Source organism: Dendropsophus ebraccatus, chromosome 9, assembly GCF_027789765.1.
Source record: "Dendropsophus ebraccatus isolate aDenEbr1 chromosome 9, aDenEbr1.pat, whole genome shotgun sequence".
Lineage (NCBI taxonomy): Eukaryota > Metazoa > Chordata > Amphibia > Anura > Hylidae > Dendropsophus > Dendropsophus ebraccatus.
Window position 1 is genome coordinate 352,761 of NC_091462.1, and position 22,039 is coordinate 374,799.

Genomic DNA, 22,039 nt, shown 5'->3' on the forward strand with positions numbered 1-22,039 from the left:
TGGGTAATATAACGGCCGGGGGTCAGTGATAACAGCGGGTAATATAATATAATGGCCGGGGGTCAGTGATAACAGCGGGTAATATAATATAACGGCCGGGGGTCAGTGATAACAGCGGGTAATATAATATAACGGCCGGGGGTCAGTAATAACAGCGGGTAATATAATATAATGGCCGGGGGTCAGTGATAACAGCGGGTAATATAACGGCCAGGGGTCAGTGATAACAGCGGGTAATATAATATAACGGCCGGGGGTCAGGGATAACAGCGGGTAATATAATATAACGGCCGGGGATCAGTGATAACAGCGGGTAATATAATATAACGGCCGGGGGTCAGGGATAACAGCGGGTAATATAATATAACGGCCGGGGGTCAGTGATAACAGTGGGTAATATAACGGCCGGGGGTCAGTGATAACAGCGGGTAATATAACGGCCGGGGGTCAGTGATAACAGCGGGTAATATAACGGCTGGGGGTCAGTGATAACAACGGGTAATATAACGGCCGGGGGTCAGTGATAACAACGGGTAATATAACGGCCGGGGGTCAGTGATAACAGCGGGTAATATAATGGCCGGGGGTCAGTGATAACAGCGAGTAATATAATATAACGGCCGGGGGTCAGTGATAACAGCGGGTAATATAATATAACGGCCGGGGGTCAGTGATAACAGCGGGTAATATAATATAACGGCCGGGGGTCAGTGATAACAGCGGGTAATATAATATAATGGCCGGGGGTCAGTGATAACAGCGGGTAATATAACGGCCGGGGGTCAGAGATAACAGCGGGTAATATAACGGCCGGGGGTCAGTGATAACAGCGGGTAATATAATGGCCGGGGGTCAGTGATAACAGCGGGTAATATAATATAACGGCCGGGGGTCAGTGATAACAGCGGGTAATATAATATAACGGCCAGGGGTCAGTGATAACAGCGGGTAATATAATATAACGGCCGGGGGTCAGGGATAACAGCGGGTAATATAATATAACGGCCGGGGGTCAGTGATAACAGTGGGTAATATAACGGCCGGGGGTCAGTGATAACAGCGGGTAATATAACGGCCGGGGGTCAGTGATAACAGCGGGTAATATAACGGCCGGGGGTCAGTGATAACAGCGGGTAATATAACGGCCGGGGGTCAGTGATAACAACGGGTAATATAACGGCCGGGGGTCAGTGATAACAGAGGGTAATATAATGGCCGGGGGTCAGTGATAACAGCGGGTAATATAATATAATATAACGGCCGGGGATCAGTGATAACAGCGGGTAATATAATATAACGGCCGGGGATCAGTGATAACAGTGGTAATAATATAATATAATGGCCAGGGGTCAGTGATAACAGCGGGTAATATAATATAACGGCCGGGGGTCAGTGATAACAGCGGGTAATATAATATAATGGCCGGGGGTCAGTGATAACAGCGGGTAATATAATATAATATAACGGCCGGGGATCAGTGATAACAGCGGGTAATATAATATAACGGCCGGGGGTCAGTGATAACAGCGGGTAATATAATATAACGGCCAGGGGTCAGTGATAACAGCGGGTAATATAATAGAACGGCCGGGGGTCAGTGATAACAGCGGGTAATATAATGGCCGGGGGTCAGTGATAACAGCGGGTAATATAATATAACGGCCAGGGGTCAGTGATAACAGCGGGTAATATAATGGCCGGGGGTCAGTGATAACAGCGGGTAATATAATATAACGGCCGGGGGTCAGTGATAACAGCGGGTAATATAATAGAACGGCCGGGGGTCAGTGATAACAGCGGGTAATATAATATAACGGCCGGGGGTAAGTGATAACAGCGGGTAATATAATATAACGGCCGGGGGTCAGTGATAACAGCGGGTAATATAATATAATATAACGGCCGGGGGTCAGTGATAACAGCGGGTAATATAATATAATGGCCGGGGATCAGTGATAACAGCGGGTAATATAATATAATATAACGGCCGTGGGTCAGTGATAACAGCGGGTAATATAATATAACGGCCGGGGATCAGTGATAACAGCGGGTAATATAATGGCCGGGGGTCAGTGATAACAGCGGGTAATATAATAGAATGGCCGGGGGTCAGTAATAACAGCGGGTAATATAATATAACGGCCGGGGGTCAGTGATAACAGCGGGTAATATAATATAATATAATGGCCGGGGGTCAGTGATAACAGCGGGTAATATAATATAACGGCCGGGGGTCAGTGATAACAGCGGGTAATATAATATAACGGCCGGGGGTCAGTGATAACAGCGGGTAATATAATATAACGGCCGGGGGTCAGTGATAACAGCGGGTAATATAATATAACGGCCGGGGGTCAGTGATAACAGCGGGTAATATAATATAACGGCCGGGGGTCAGTGATAACAGCGGGTAATATAATATAATATAATGGCCGGGGGTCAGTGATAACAGCGGGTAATATAATATAACGGCCGGGGGTCAGTAATAACAGCGGGTAATATAATATAACGGCCGGGGGTCAGTGATAACAGCGGGTAATATAACAGCCGGGGGTCAGTGATAACAACGGGTAATATAACGGCCGGGGGTCAGTGATAACAGCGGGTAATATAACGGCCGGGGGTCAGTGATAACAGCGGGTAATATAACGGCCGGGGGTCAGTGATAACAGCGGGTAATATAACGGCCGGGGGTCAGTGATAACAGCGGGTAATGTAATATAATGGCCGGGGGTCAGTGATAACAGCAGGTAATATAATATAACGGCCGGGGGTCAGTGATAACAGCGGGTAATATAATATAATGGCCGGGGGTCAGTGATAACAGCGGGTAATATAATATAACAGCCGGGGGTCAGTGATAACAGCGGGTAATATAATATAATACAACGGCCGGGGGTCAGTAATAACAGCGGGTAATATAACGGCCGGGGGTCAGTGATAACAGCGGGTAATATAATATAACGGCCGGGGGTCAGTGATAACAGCGGGTAATATAATATAATATAACGGCCGGGGGTCAGTGATAACAGCGGGTAATATAATATAACGGCCGGGGATCAGTGATAACAGCGGGTAATATAATATAATGGCCGGGGGTCAGTGATAACAGCGGGTAATATAATATAATGGCCGGGGGTCAGTGATAACAGCGGGTAATATAATATAACGGCCGGGGATCAGTGATAACAGCGGGTAATATAATATAACGGCCGGGGGTCAGTGATAACAGCGGGTAATATAATATAACGGCCGGGGGTCAGTGATAACAGCGGGTAATATAATATAATGGCCGGGGGTCAGTGATAACAGTGAGTAATATAATATAACGGCCGGGGGTCAGTGATAACAGCGGGTAATATAATAGAATGGCCGGGGGTCAGTGATAACAGCGGGTAATGTAATATAACGGCCGGGGGTCAGTGATAACAGCGGGTAATATAATATAATATAACGGCCGGGGGTCAGTGATAACAGCGGGTAATATAATATAATATAACGGCCAGGGGTCAGTGATAACAGCGGGTAATATAATATAATATAACGGCCGGGGGTCAGTGATAACAGCGGGTAATATAACGGCCGGGGGTCAGTGATAACAGCGGGTAATATAATATAACGGCCGGGGGTCAGTGATAACAGCGGGTAATATAATATAACGGCCGGGGGTCAGTGATAACAGCGGGTAATATAATATAATATAACGGCCGGGGGTCAGTGATAACAGCGGGTAATATAATATAATATAACGGCCGGGGGTCAGTGATAACAGCGGGTAATATAATATAATGGCCGGGGGTCAGTGAGAACAGTGAGTAATATAATATAATGGCCGGGGGTCAGTGATAACAGCGGGTAATATAATATAACGGCCGGGGGTCAGTGATAACAGCGGGTAATATAATATAACGGCCGGGGGTCAGTGATAACAGCGGGTAATATAATATAACGGCCGGGGGTCAGTGATAACAGCGGGTAATATAATATAACGGCCGGGGGTCAGTGATAACATCGGGTAATATAATATAATATAACGGCCGGGGGTCAGTGATAACAGTGAGTAATATAATATAATGGCCGGGGGTCAGTGAGAACAGTGAGTAATATAACGGCCGGGGGTAAGTAATAACAGCGGGTAATATAATATAACGGCCGGGGATCAGTGATAACAGCGGGTAATATAATATAATATAACGGCCGGGGGTCAGTGATAACAGCCGGTAATATAATATAACGGCCGGGGGTCAGTGATAACAGCGGGTATATAATATAACGGCCGGGGGTCAGTGATAACATCGGGTAATATAATATAATATAACGGCCGGGGGTCAGTGATAACAGTGAGTAATATAACGGCCGGGGGTAAGTAATAACAGCGGGTAATATAATATAACGGCCGGGGGTCAGTGATAACAGCGGGTAATATAATATAATATAACGGCCGGGGGTCAGTGATAACAGTGGTAATATAATATAATATAACGGCCGGGGGTCAGTGATAACAGCGGGTAATATAATATAACGGCCGGGGGTCAGTGATAACAGCGGGTAATATAATATAATATAACGGCCGGGGGTCAGTGATAACAGCGGGTAATATAACGGCCGGGGGTCAGTGATAACAGTGGTAATATAATATAATATAACGGCCAGGGGTCAGTGATAACAGTGGTAATATAATATAATATAACGGCCGGGGATCAGTGATAACAGTGGTAATATAATATAATATAATGGCCGGGGATCAGTGATAACAGCGGGTAATATAATATAATATAACGGCCGGGGATCAGTGATAACAGCGGGTAATATAATATAATATAATGGCCGGGGGTCAGTGATAACAGCGGGTAATATAATATAATATAATGGCCGGGGATCAGTGATAACAGCGGGTAATATAATATAATATAATGGCCGGGGATCAGTGATAACAGCGGGTAATATAATATAATATAATGGCCGGGGGTCAGTGATAACAGCGGGTAATATAATATAACGGCCGGGGATCAGTGATAACAGTGGTAATATAATATAACGGCCGGGGATCAGTGATAACAGTGGTAATATAATATAATATAATGGCCGGGGATCAGTGATAACAGCGGGTAATATAATATAATATAATGGCCGGGGATCAGTGATAACAGCGGGTAATATAATATAATATAATGGCCGGGGGTCAGTGATAACAGCGGGTAATATAATATAACGGCCGGGGATCAGTGATAACAGTGGTAATATAATATAACGGCCGGGGATCAGTGATAACAGCGGGTAATATAATATAACGGCCGGGGGTCAGTGATAACAGCGGGCAATATAATATAATATAACGGCCGGGGATCAGTGATAACAGTGGTAATATAATATAACGGCCGGGGATCAGTGATAACAGCGGGTAATATAATATAATATAACGGCCGGGGGTCAGTGATAACAGCGGGTAATATAATATAATGGCCGGGGGTCAGTGATAACAGCGGGTAATATAATATAATGGCCGGGGGTCAGTGATAACAGCGGGTAATATAATATAATATAACGGCCGGGGATCAGTGATAACAGCGGGTAATATAATATAACGGCCGGGGGTCAGTGATAACAGCGGGTAATATAATATAATATAACGGCCGGGGATCAGTGATAACAGTGGTAATATAATATAATATAATATAACGGCCGGGGATCAGTGATAACAGCGGGTAATATAATATAACGGCCGGGGGTCAGTGATAACAGCGGGTAATATAACAGCCGGGGGTCAGTGATAACAGCGGGTAATATAATATAATGGCCGGGGGTCAGTGATAACAGCGGGTAATATAATATAACGGCCGGGGATCAGTGATAACAGCGGGTAATATAATATAACGGCCGGGGGTCAGTGATAACAGCAGGTAATATAATATAACGGCCGGGGGTCAGTGATAACAGCGGGTAATATAATATAATGGCCGGGGGTCAGTGATAACAGTGAGTAATATAATATAACGGCCGGGGGTCAGTGATAACAGCGGGTAATATAATAGAATGGCCGGGGGTCAGTGATAACAGCGGGTAATGTAATATAACGGCCGGGGGTCAGTGATAACAGCGGGTAATATAATATAATATAACGGCCGGGGGTCAGTGATAACAGCGGGTAATATAATATAATATAACGGCCAGGGGTCAGTGATAACAGCGGGTAATATAATATAATATAACGGCCGGGGGTCAGTGATAACAGCGGGTAATATAACGGCCGGGGGTCAGTGATAACAGCGGGTAATATAATATAACGGCCGGGGGTCAGTGATAACAGCGGGTAATATAATATAACGGCCGGGGGTCAGTGATAACAGCGGGTAATATAATATAATATAACGGCCGGGGGTCAGTGATAACAGCGGGTAATATAATATAATATAACGGCCGGGGGTCAGTGATAACAGCGGGTAATATAATATAATGGCCGGGGGTCAGTGAGAACAGTGAGTAATATAATATAATGGCCGGGGGTCAGTGATAACAGCGGGTAATATAATATAACGGCCGGGGGTCAGTGATAACAGCGGGTAATATAATATAACGGCCGGGGGTCAGTGATAACAGCGGGTAATATAATATAACAGCCGGGGGTCAGTGATAACAGCGGGTAATATAATATAACGGCCGGGGGTCAGTGATAACATCGGGTAATATAATATAATATAACGGCCGGGGGTCAGTGATAACAGTGAGTAATATAATATAATGGCCGGGGGTCAGTGAGAACAGTGAGTAATATAACGGCCGGGGGTAAGTAATAACAGCGGGTAATATAATATAACGGCCGGGGATCAGTGATAACAGCGGGTAATATAATATAATATAACGGCCGGGGGTCAGTGATAACAGCCGGTAATATAATATAACGGCCGGGGGTCAGTGATAACAGCGGGTAATATAATATAACGGCCGGGGGTCAGTGATAACATCGGGTAATATAATATAATATAACGGCCGGGGGTCAGTGATAACAGTGAGTAATATAACGGCCGGGGGTAAGTAATAACAGCGGGTAATATAATATAACGGCCGGGGGTCAGTGATAACAGCGGGTAATATAATATAATATAACGGCCGGGGGTCAGTGATAACAGTGGTAATATAATATAATATAACGGCCGGGGGTCAGTGATAACAGCGGGTAATATAATATAACGGCCGGGGGTCAGTGATAACAGCGGGTAATATAATATAATATAACGGCCAGGGGTCAGTGATAACAGCGGGTAATATAACGGCCGGGGGTCAGTGATAACAGTGGTAATATAATATAATATAACGGCCAGGGGTCAGTGATAACAGTGGTAATATAATATAATATAACGGCCGGGGATCAGTGATAACAGTGGTAATATAATATAATATAATGGCCGGGGATCAGTGATAACAGCGGGTAATATAATATAATATAACGGCCGGGGATCAGTGATAACAGTGGTAATATAATATAATGGCCGGGGGTCAGTGATAACAGCGGGTAATATAATATAACGGCCGGGGATCAGTGATAACAGTGGTAATATAATATAACGGCCGGGGATCAGTGATAACAGCGGGTAATATAATATAACGGCCGGGGGTCAGTGATAACAGCGGGCAATATAATATAATATAACGGCCGGGGATCAGTGATAACAGTGGTAATATAATATAACGGCCGGGGATCAGTGATAACAGCGGGTAATATAATATAATATAACGGCCGGGGGTCAGTGATAACAGCGGGTAATATAATATAATGGCCGGGGGTCAGTGATAACAGCGGGTAATATAATATAATGGCCGGGGGTCAGTGATAACAGCGGGTAATATAATATAATATAACGGCCGGGGATCAGTGATAACAGCGGGTAATATAATATAACGGCCGGGGGTCAGTGATAACAGCGGGTAATATAATATAATATAACGGCCGGGGATCAGTGATAACAGTGGTAATATAATATAATATAATATAACGGCCGGGGATCAGTGATAACAGTGGTAATATAATATAACGGCCGGGGATCAGTGATAACAGCGGGTAATATAATATAATATAACGGCCGGGGATCAGTGATAACAGTGGTAATATAATATAATATAATGGCCGGGGGTCAGTGATAACAGTGGTAATATAATATAATATAACGGCCGGGGATCAGTGATAACAGTGGTAATATAATATAACGGCCGGGGATCAGTGATAACAGCGGGTAATATAATATAATATAACGGCCGGGGATCAGTGATAACAGTGGTAATATATAATATAACGGCCGGGGATCAGTGATAACAGTGGTAATATAATATAACGGCCGGGGATCAGTGATAACAGTGGTAATATATAATATAACGGCCGGGGATCAGTGATAACAGCGGGTAATATAATATAACGGCCGGGGGTCAGTGATAACAGCGGGTAATATAATATAATATAACGGCCGGGGATCAGTGATAACAGCGGGTAATATAATATAACGGCCGGGGGTCAGTGATAACAGCGGGTAATATAATATAATATAACGGCCGGGGGTCAGTGATAACAGTGGTAATATAATATAATATAATGGCCGGGGGTCAGTGATAACAGCGGGTAATATAATATAATGGCCGGGGATCAGTGATAACAGTGGTAATATAATATAATATAATATAATGGCCGGGGATCAGTGATAACAGTGGTAATATAATATAATATAATGGCCGGGGGTCAGTGATAACAGTGGTAATATAATATAATATAACGGCCGGGGATCAGTGATAACAGCGGGTAATATAATATAACGGCCGGGGATCAGTGATAACAGTGGTAATATAATATAATATAACGGCCGGGGATCAGTGATAACAGCGGGTAATATAATATAATATAACGGCCGGGGATCAGTGATAACAGCGGGTAATATAATATAACGGCCGGGGATCAGTGATAACAGTGGTAATATATAATATAACGGCCGGGGATCAGTGATAACAGCGGGTAATATAATATAACGGCCGGGGGTCAGTGATAACAGCGGGTAATATAATATAATATAACGGCCGGGGATCAGTGATAACAGCGGGTAATATAATATAACGGCCGGGGGTCAGTGATAACAGCGGGTAATATAATATAATATAACGGCCGGGGGTCAGTGATAACAGTGGTAATATAATATAATATAATGGCCGGGGGTCAGTGATAACAGCGGGTAATATAATATAATGGCCGGGGATCAGTGATAACAGTGGTAATATAATATAATATAATATAATGGCCGGGGGTCAGTGATAACAGTGGTAATATAATATAATATAACGGCCGGGGATCAGTGATAACAGCGGGTAATATAATATAACGGCCGGGGATCAGTGATAACAGTGGTAATATAATATAATATAACGGCCGGGGATCAGTGATAACAGCGGGTAATATAATATAATATAACGGCCGGGGATCAGTGATAACAGCGGGTAATATAATATAACGGCCGGGGATCAGTGATAACAGTGGTAATATATAATATAACGGCCGGGGATCAGTGATAACAGCGGGTAATATAATATAACGGCCGGGGATCAGTGATAACAGTGGTAATATAATATAATATAACGGCCGGGGATCAGTGATAACAGCGGGTAATATAATATAATATAACGGCCGGGGATCAGTGATAACAGTGGTAATATAATATAATATAACGGCCGGGGATCAGTGATAACAGCGGGTAATATAATATAATATAACGGCCGGGGATCAGTGATAACAGTGGTAATATAATATAATATAACGGCCGGGGATCAGTGATAACAGCGGGTAATATAATATAATATAACGGCCGGGGATCAGTGATAACAGTGGGTAATATAATATAATATAATATAACGGCCGGGGATCAGTGATAACAGCGAGTAATATAATATAATTGTCGCATCATCATTATGAAAAACACAAGAACCAGAGACGTACAAGGAGAAGCTCAACCAATCATACAGGGGTCTGTTACCCGTCCTGCAGCATCTCTCACCCATATACACAGGGCACACTATGGGCAATACAGGGGGCACACTATACGGGGCACTGTATACGGGGCACACTATACACAGGGCACACTATACAGGGCACACTATACAGGACACACTATACAGGGCACACTATGGGCAATACAGGGGGCACACTATACAGGACACACTATGGGCAATACACGGGGCACACTATACAGGACACACTATACAGGGGGCACACACTATACAGGACACACTATGGGCAATACACGGGGCACACTATACAGGACACACTATACAGGACACACTATACAGGACACACTATGGGCAATACAGGGGGCACACTATACAGGACACACACTATACAGGACACACACTATACAGGACACACTATACAGGACACACTATACAGGGCACACACTATACAGGACACACACTATACAGGACACACTATACAGGACACACACTATACAGGACACACACTATACAGGACACACACTATACAGGACACACACTATACAGGACACACACTATACAGGACACACACTATACAGGACACACACTATACAGGACACACACTATACAGGACACACTATACAGGGCACACTATACAGGGCACACTATACAGGGCACACTATACAGGGCACACTATACAGGGCACACTATACAGGACACACTATACAGGGCACACTATACAGGGCACACTATACAGGACACACACTATACAGGACACACTATACAGGGCACACTATACAGGACACACTATACAGGACACACTATACAGGGCACACTATACAGGGCACACACTATACAGGGCACACACTATACAGGACACACTATACAGGGCACACTATACAGGGCACACTATACAGGGCACACTATACAGGGCACACTATACAGGGCACACACTATACGGGGCACACTATACAGGGCACACACTATACAGGGCACACACTATACAGGACACACACTATACAGGACACACTATACAGGACACACTATACAGGGCACACACTATACAGGACACACTATACAGGGCACACACTATACAGGACACACTATACAGGGCACACTATACAGGGCACACTATACAGGGCACACACTATACAGGGCACACACTATACAGGGCACACACTATACAGGGCACACACTATACAGGGCACACACTATACAGGGCACACACTATACAGGGCACACACTATACAGGGCACACACTATACAGGACACACACTATACAGGGCACACTATACAGGGCACACTATACAGGGCACACTATACAGGACACACTATACAGGGCACACTATACAGGGCACACTATACAGGGCACACTATACAGGGCACACACTATACAGGGCACACACTATACAGGGCACACACTATACAGGGCACACACTATACAGGGCACACACTATACAGGGCACACACTATACAGGGCACACACTATACAGGGCACACACTATACAGGGCACACACTATACAGGGCACACTATACAGGGCACACACTATACAGGGCACACTATACAGGGCACACACTATACAGGGCACACACTATACAGGGCACACACTATACAGGGCACACTATACAGGGCACACTATACAGGGCACACACTATACAGGGCACACTATACAGGGCACACTATACAGGGCACACTATACAGGGCACACTATACAGGGCACACTATACAGGGCACACTATACAGGGCACACTATACAGGGCACACTATACAGGGCACACTATACAGGGCACACTATACAGGGCACACTATACAGGACACACTATACAGGACACACTATACAGGACACACTATACAGGACACACTATACAGGACACACTATACAGGACACACTATACAGGACACACTATACAGGACACACTATACAGGACACACTATACAGGACACACTATACAGGACACACTATACAGGACACACTATACAGGACACACTATACAGGACACACTATACGGGACACACTATACGGGACACACTATACGGGACACACTATACGGGACACACTATACGGGACACACTATACGGGGCACACTATACAGGGCACACTATGGGCAATACAGGGGGCACACTATACGGGGCACACTATACGGGACACGCTATACGGGGCACGCTATACGGGGCACGCTATACGGGGCACGCTATACGGGACACACTATACGGGGCACGCTATACGGGACACACTATACGGGACACGCTATACGGGACACGCTATACGGGGCACGCTATACGGGGCACGCTATACGGGGCACGCTATACACGGCACGCTATACACGGCACGCTATACACGGCACGCTATACACGGCACGCTATACACGGCACGCTATACACGGCACGCTATACACGGCACACTATGGGCAATACACAGGGCACGCTATACACGGCACGCTATACACGGCACGCTATACACGGCACGCTATACACGGCACGCTATACACGGCACGCTATACACGGCACGCTATACACGGCACGCTATACAGGGCACACTATGGGCAATACACAGGGCACGCTATACAAGGCACACTATACAGGACACACTATACACGGCACACTATGGGCAATACAGGGGGCACACTATACAGGGCACACTATACAGGGCACGCTATACAGGGCACGCTATACAGGGCACACTATGGGCAATACACAGGGCACGCTATACAAGGCACACTATACAGGACACACTATGGGCAATACAGGGGGCACGCTATACACGGCACACTATACACGGCACACTATACACGGCACACTATACACGGCACACTATACACGGCACACTATACACGGCACACTATACACGGCACACTATACACGGCACACTATACAGGACACACTATACAGGACACACTATACAGGGCACACTATACAGGGCACACTATACACGGCACACTATACACGGCACACTATACACGGCACACTATGGGCAATACACGGGGCACACTATACAGGACACACTATACACGGCACACTATACAGGACACACTATACACGGCACACTATACACGGCACACTATACACGGCACACTATACACGGCACACTATACACGGCACACTATACACGGCACACTATACACGGCACACTATGGGCAATACACGGGGCACACTATACAGGGCACACTATACACGGCACACTATACACGGCACACTATACACGGCACACTATACACGACACACTATACACGGCACACTATACACGGCACACTATACACGGCACACTATACACGGCACACTATACAGGACACACTATACACGGCACACTATACACGGCACACTATACAGGACACACTATGGGCAATACACAGGGCACACTATACACGGCACACTATACACGGCACACTATACACGGCACACTATACACGGCACACTATACACGGCACACTATACACGGCACACTATACACGGCACACTATGGGCAATACGCAGGGCACACTATGGGCAATGCCCGGGGCACACTATACAGGGCACACTATGGGCAATAGACGGGGCACACTATACAGGGCACACTATACAGGGCACACTATGGGCAATACACAGGGCACACTATACAGGGCACACTAGGGGCAATACACAGGGCACACTATACAGGGCACACTATGGGCAATGCCCGGGGCACACTATGGGCAATACACAGGGCACACTATTGGCAATATACAGGGCACACTATACAGGGCCCACTATGGGCAATACACAGGGCACACTATACAGGGCACACTATGGGCAATAGACGGGGCACACTATACAGGGCACACTATGGGCAATTGACGGGGCACACTATACAGGGCAAAATATGGGCAATACACAGGGCACGCTACACAAGGCACACTATACAGGGCACACTATACAGGGCACACTATGGGCAATACACAGGGCACACTATGGGCAATACACAGGGCACACTATGGGCAATACACAGGGCACACTATGGGCAATACACAGGGCACACTATACAGGGCACACTATACAGGACACACTATACAGGACACACTATACAGGGCACACTATACAGGGCACACTATACAGGGCACACTATACAGGGCACACTATGGGCAATGCCCGGGGCACACTATGGGCAATACACAGGGCACACTATACAGGGCACACTATACAGGGCACACTATGGGCAATGCCCGGGGCACACTATACAGGGCACACTATGGGCAATACACAGGGCACGCTGTACAGGGCACACTATGGGCAATACACAGGGCACACTATACAGGACACACTATACAGGACACACTATGGGCAATACACAGGGCACACTATACAGGGGGCACACTATGGGCAATACACGGGGCACACTATACAGGGCACACTATGGGCAATGCCCGGGGCACACTATACAGGGCACACTATGGGCAAAACACAAGGCACGCTGTACAGGGCACACAATACAGGGGGCACACTATGGGCAATACACGGGGCACGCTATACAGGGCACATTATACAGGGGGTACACACTATACACATGGCACGCTATACAGGGGGCGCACACTATACAGGGGGCGCACACTATACAGGGGGCACACACTATACAGGGGGCACACACTATACAGGGGGCACACACTATACAGGGGGCACACACTATACAGGGGGCACACACTATACAGGGGGCACATACTATACAGGGGGCACATACTATACAGGGGGCACATACTATACAGGGGACACATACTATACAGGGGGCACACACTATACAGGGGGCACACACTATACAGGGGGCACATACTATACAGGGGGCACATACTATACAGGGGACACACACTATACAGGGGGCACACACTATACAGGGGGCACACACTATACAGGGGGCACACACTATACAGGGGGCACACACTATACAGGGGGCACATACTATACAGGGGGCACATACTATACAGGGGGCACATACTATACAGGGGGCACATTATACAGGGGGCACATTATACAGGGGGCACATACTATACAGGGGGCACATACTATACAGGGGGCACATACTATACAGGGGGCACATACTATACAGGGGGCACATACTATACAGGGGGCACATACTATACAGGGGGCACATACTATACAGGGGGCACATACTATACAGGGGGCACATACTATACAGGGGGCACATACTATACAGGGGGCACATACTATACAGGGGGCACATACTATACAGGGGGCACATACTATACAGGGGGCACATACTATACAGGGGGCACACTATACAGGGGGCACATACTATACAGGGGGCACATACTATACAGGGGACACATACTATACAGGGGGCACATACTATACAGGGGGCACATACTATACAGGGGGCACACACTATACAGGGGGCACACACTATACAGGGGGCACATACTATACAGGGGGCACATACTATACAGGGGGCACACACTATACAGGGGGCACACACTATACAGGGGGCACATTATACAGGGGGAACATACTATACAGGGGGAACATACTATACAGGGGGCACACACACATTATACAGGGGGCACACACTATACAGGGGGCACATACTATACAGGGGGCACATTATACAGGGGACACATACTATACAGGGGGCACACACTATACAGGGGGCACATACTATACAGGGGGCACATACTATACAGGGGGCACATACTATACAGGGGGCACATACTATACAGGGGGCACATACTATACAGGGGGCACATACTATACAGGGGACACATACTATACAGGGGGCACACACTATACAGGGGGCACATACTATACAGGGGGCACATACTATACAGGGGGCACATACTATACAGGGGGCACATACTATACAGGGGGCACATACTATACAGGGGGCACATACTATACAGGGGGCACATACTATACAGGGGGCACATACTATACAGGGGGCACATACTATACAGGGGACACATACTATACAGGGGGCACATACTATACAGGGGGCACACTATACAGGGGGCACATACTATACAGGGGGCACACACTATACAGGGGGCACATACTATACAGGGGGCACATACTATACAGGGGGCACATACTATACAGGGGGCACATACTATACAGGGGGCACATTATACAGGGGACACATACTATACAGGGGGCACACACTATACAGGGGGCACACACTATACAGGGGGCACACACTATACAGGGGGCACACACTATACAGGGGGCACATACTATACAGGGGGCACATACTATACAGGGGGCACATACTATACAGGGGGCACACACTATACAGGGGGCACATACTATACAGGGGGCACATACTATACAGGGGACACATACTATACAGGGGGCACATACTATACAGGGGGCACACTATACAGGGGGCACATACTATACAGGGGGCACATACTATACAGGGGGCACACACTATACAGGGGGCACACACTATACAGGGGGCACATACTATACAGGGGGCACACTATACAGGGGGAACATACTATACAGGGGGAACATACTATACAGGGGGCACACACACATTATACAGGGGGCACACACATTATACACGGGGCACACACACATTATACACGGGGCACACTATACAGGGGGCACACAAACATTATACAGGGGGCACAGTATACAGGGGGCACAGTATACAGGGGGCACAGTATACAGGGGGCACAATATACAGGGGGCACAATATACAGGGGGCACACACACATTATACAGGGGGCACAGTATACAGGGGGCACAATATACAGGGGGCACACACACATTATACAGGGGGCACAGTATACAGGGGGCACACACATTATACAGGGGGCACATTATACAGGGGGCACACACACATTATACAGGGGGCACATACTATACAGGGGGCACACACACATTATACAGGGGGCACAGTATACAGGGGGCACATTATACAGGGAGCACAGTATACAGGGGGCACACACACATTATACAGGGGGCACATTATACAGGGGGCACATTATACAGGGGGCACACACACATTATACAGGGGGCACAGTATACAGGGGGCACACACATTATACAGGGGGCACATTATACAGGGGGCACACACACATTATACAGGGGGCACATACTATACAGGGGGCACACACACATTATACAGGGGGCACAGTATACAGGGGGCACATTATACAGGGAGCACAGTATACAGGGGGCACACACACATTATACAGGGGGCACACTATACAGGGGGCACACTATACAGAGGGCACACACACATTATACAGGGGGCACAGTATACAGGGGGCACATTATACAGGGGGCACATTATACAGGGGGCACACACACATTATACAGGGGGCACAGTATTCAGGGGGCACAGTATACAGGGGGCACAGTATACAGGGGGCACAGTATACAGGGGGCACAGTATACAGGGGGCACAATATACAGGGGGCACAGTATACAGGGGGCACACACACATTATACAGGGGGCACACACATTATACACGGGGCACATACTATTCAGAGGGCACACACACATTATACAGGGGGCACACACACATTATACAGGAGGCACAGTATACAGGGGGCACAGTATACAGGGGGCACACACATTATACAGGAGGCACAGTATACAGGGGGCACACACACATTATACAGGAGGCACAGTATACAGGGGGCACACACATTATACAGGAGGCACAGTATACAGGGGGCACACACACATTATACAGGGGGCACACACTAATTATACAGGGGGCACAGTATACAGGGGGCACAGTATACAGGGGGCACAGTATACAGGGGGCACAGTATACAGGGGGCACACACACATTATACAGGGGGCACATTATACAGGGGGCACACACATTATACAGGGGGCACAGTATACAGGGGGCACACACACATTATACAGGGGGCACAGTATACAGGGGGCACACACACATTATACAGGGGGCACATTATACAGGGGGCACACACACATTATACAGGGGGCACACACACATTATACAGGGGGCACACACATTATACAGGGGGCACACACACATTATACAGGGGGCACAGTATACAGGGGGCACAGTATACAGGGGGCACACACACAGTATACAGGAGGCACAGTATACAGGGGGCACACACACAGTATACAGGAGGCACAGTATACAGGAGGCACAGTATACAGGGGGCACACACACATTATACAGGGGGCACACACATTATACAGGGGGCACATACTCAATATACAGGGGGCACACACACATTATACAGGAGGCACAGTATACAGGGGGCACACACATTATACAGGAGGCACAGTATACAGGGGGCACACACACATTATACAGGGGGCACAGTATACAGGGGGCACATTATACAGGGGGCACACACATTATACAGGAGGCACAGTATACAGGGGGCACATTATACAGGGGGCACAGTATACAGGGGGCACACACTAATTATACAGGGGGCACAGTATACAGGGGGCACATTATACAGGGGGCACACACACATTATACAGGGGGCACAGTATACAGGGGGCACATTATACAGGGGGCACATTATATAGGGGGCACAGTATACAGGGGGCACACACACATTATACAGGGGGCACAGTATACAGGGGGCACACACACATTATACAGGGGGCACAGTATACAGGGGGCACACACACATTATACAGGGGGCACACACACATTATACAGGGGGCACACACATTATACAGGGGGCACAGTATACAGGGGGCACACACACATTATACAGGGGGCACAGTATACAGGGGGCACACACATTATACAGGGGGCACAGTATACAGGGGGCACACACACATTATACAGGGGGCACAGTATACAGAGGGCACACACACATTATACAGGGGGCACAGTATACAGGGGGCACAGTATACAGGGGGCACACACACATTATACAGGAGGCACAGTATACAGGGGGCACAGTATACAGGGGGCACAGTATACAGGGGGCACACACACAGTATACAGGAGGCACAGTATACAGGAGGCACAGTATACAGGGGGCACACACACATTATACAGGGGGCACAGTATACAGGGGGCACACACACATTATACAGAGGGCACAGTATACAGGGGGCACACACACAGTATACAGGAGGCACAGTATACAGGAGGCACAGTATACAGGGGGCACACACACAGTATACAGGAGGAACAGTATACAGGGGGCACAGTATACAGGGGGCACAGTATACAGAGGGCACAGTATACAGAGGGCACACACATTATACAGAGGGCACAGTATACAGGGGGCACACACATTATACAGGGGGCACAGTATACAGGGGGCACAGTATACAGAGGGCACACACACATTATACAGGGGGCACACACACATTATACAGGGGGCACATACTATACAGGGGGCACACACACATTATACAGGGGGCACACTATACAGGGGGCACATTATACAGGGGGCACATTATACAGGGGGCACACACACATTATACAGGGGGCACAGTATACAGGGGGCACACACACATTATACAGAGGGCACAGTATACAGAGGGCACACACACATTATACAGGGGGCACAGTATACAGGGGGCACAGTATACAGGGGGCACACACATTATACAGGGGGCACACACATTATACAGGGGGCACAGTATACAGGGGGCACACACACATTATACAGGGGGCACATTATACAGGGGGCACAGTATACAGGGGGCACACACATTATACAGGGGGCACATTATACAGGGGGCACACACACATTATACAGGGGGCACACACACATTATACAGGGGGCACATACTATACAGGGGGCACACACACATTATACAGGGGGCACACTATACAGGGGGCACACACACATTATACAGGGGGCACATTATACAGAGGGCACACACACATTATACAGGGGGCACAGTATACAGGGGGCACAGTATACAGGAGGCACAGTATACAGGAGGCACAGTATACAGGGGGCACACACATTATACAGGGGGCACAGTATACAGGGGGCACACACATTATACAGGGGGCACAGTATACAGGGGGCACACACATTATACAGGGGGCACAGTATACAGGGGGCACAGTATACAGGGGGCACAGTATACAGGGGGCACACACACATTATACAGGGGGCACACACACATTATACAGGGGGCACATACTATACAGGGGGCACACACACATTATACAGGGGGCACACTATACAGGGGGCACATTATACAGGGGGCACACACACATTATACAGGGGGCACACACACATTATACAGGGGGCACACTATACAGGGGGCACATTATACAGGGGGCACATTATACAGGGGGCACACACACATTATACAGGAGGCACAGTATACAGAGGGCACACACACATTATACAGGGGGCACAGTATACAGGGGGCACACACACATTATACAGAGGGCACAGTATACAGAGGGCACACACACATTATACAGGGGGCACAGTATACAGGGGGCACAGTATACAGAGGGCACACACACATTATACAGGAGGCACAGTATACAGGGGGCACAGTATACAGGGGGCACAGTATACAGGGGGCACACACACAGTATACAGGAGGCACAGTATACAGGGGGCACACACATTATACAGGAGGCACAGTATACAGGAGGCACAGTATACAGGGGGCACAGTATACAGGGGGCACACACACAGTATACAGGAGGCACAGTATACAGGAGGCACAGTATACAGGAGGCACAGTATACAGGGGGCACATTATACAGGGGGCACACACACATTATACAGGAGGCACAGTATACAGAGGGCACACACACATTATACAGGGGGCACAGTATACAGGGGGCACACACATTATACAGGGGGCACAGTATACAGGGGGCACACACATTATACAGGGGGCACACACACATTATACAGGAGGCACATTATACAGGGGGCACACACACATTATACAGGGGGCACAGTATACAGAGGGCACACACACATTATACAGGGGGCACAGTATACAGAGGGCACACACACATTATACAGGAGGCACAGTATACAGGGGGCACAGTATACAGGGGGCACAGTATACAGGGGGCACACACACAGTATACAGGAGGCACAGTATACAGGGCACACACACATTATACAGGAGGCACAGTATACAGGGGGCACAGTATACAGGGGGCACAGTATACACGGGGCACACACACATTATACAGAGGGCACAGTATACAGAGGGCACACACACATTATACAGGAGGCACAGTATACAGGGGGCACAGTATACAGGGGGCACACACACAGTATACAGGAGGCACAGTATACAGGGGGCACACACATTATACAGGGGGCACAGTATACAGGGGGCACACACATTATACAGGGGGCACATACTCAATATACAGGGGGCACACTATACAGGGGGCACACTATGGGCACAGATCACACCCCGGCCTCCCGCACACCCAGAAGACACCGCTCTCGCCCTACTTCACTCTGTGACCGGCATGTGTCCACCACTTCCTGCGGGCTGCGTTCCAAACCTCGCTTCAGTTTGTAATTTGCGTTTCAAGGCTCCCCCGTCCTATAAGTTGCTAGTAAGGTGATATCCGGGGTTTCCTTTGCGTTCCACGAGGCTTTTCCGGTTGCGCTCCACCGTTTGTGTCTTTATACCGAGCTCCTCTGTAATGGGGATGAGAAGAATTGGGAGGACGGTGACGTGAGGAGATGTCCCGAGACCTAAGAGACCGGATACCGAGGGTTACCGGAGAACGGGACGCGTGAGGTAATAAGAGAATAGTGTATAGGGACTATAGTATAATAGCTGTAATATGGGGACTATACTAGTATAATAGCTGTAATATATGGACTATACTAGTATAATAGCTGTAATATAGGGACTATACTAGTATAATAGCTGTAATATAGGGACTATACTAGTATAATAGCTGTAATATAGGGACTATACTAGTATAATAGCTGTAATATGGGGACTATACTAGTATAATAGCTGTAATATAGGGACTATACTAGTATAATAGCTGTAATATAGGGACTATAGTATAATAGCTGTAATATAAGGACTATAGTATAATAGCTGTAATATAGGGACTATACTAGTATAATAGCTGTAATATAGGGACTATACTAGTATAATAGCTGTAATATAGGGACTATAGTATAAT

General features: G+C 47.5%; 1 protein-coding gene across 2 annotated transcripts in view; it reads right to left on the reverse strand.

The window, feature by feature from the left end:
* BCS1L (BCS1 homolog, ubiquinol-cytochrome c reductase complex chaperone) overlaps positions 1–21,588 on the reverse strand; it is a 63,169-nt gene extending 41,581 nt beyond the window's left edge. The window contains exon 1 of one of the 2 annotated variants that reach the window (XM_069984791.1): positions 21,345–21,588. The gene's annotated coding sequence lies outside the window, so the exon portion shown is untranslated. Of the gene's footprint in view, positions 1–18,122; positions 18,142–21,344 lie in introns of those variants that run through there. The other variant, XM_069984793.1, reaches the window with a different exon arrangement.
* Positions 21,589–22,039: the final 451 nt, after the last annotated feature.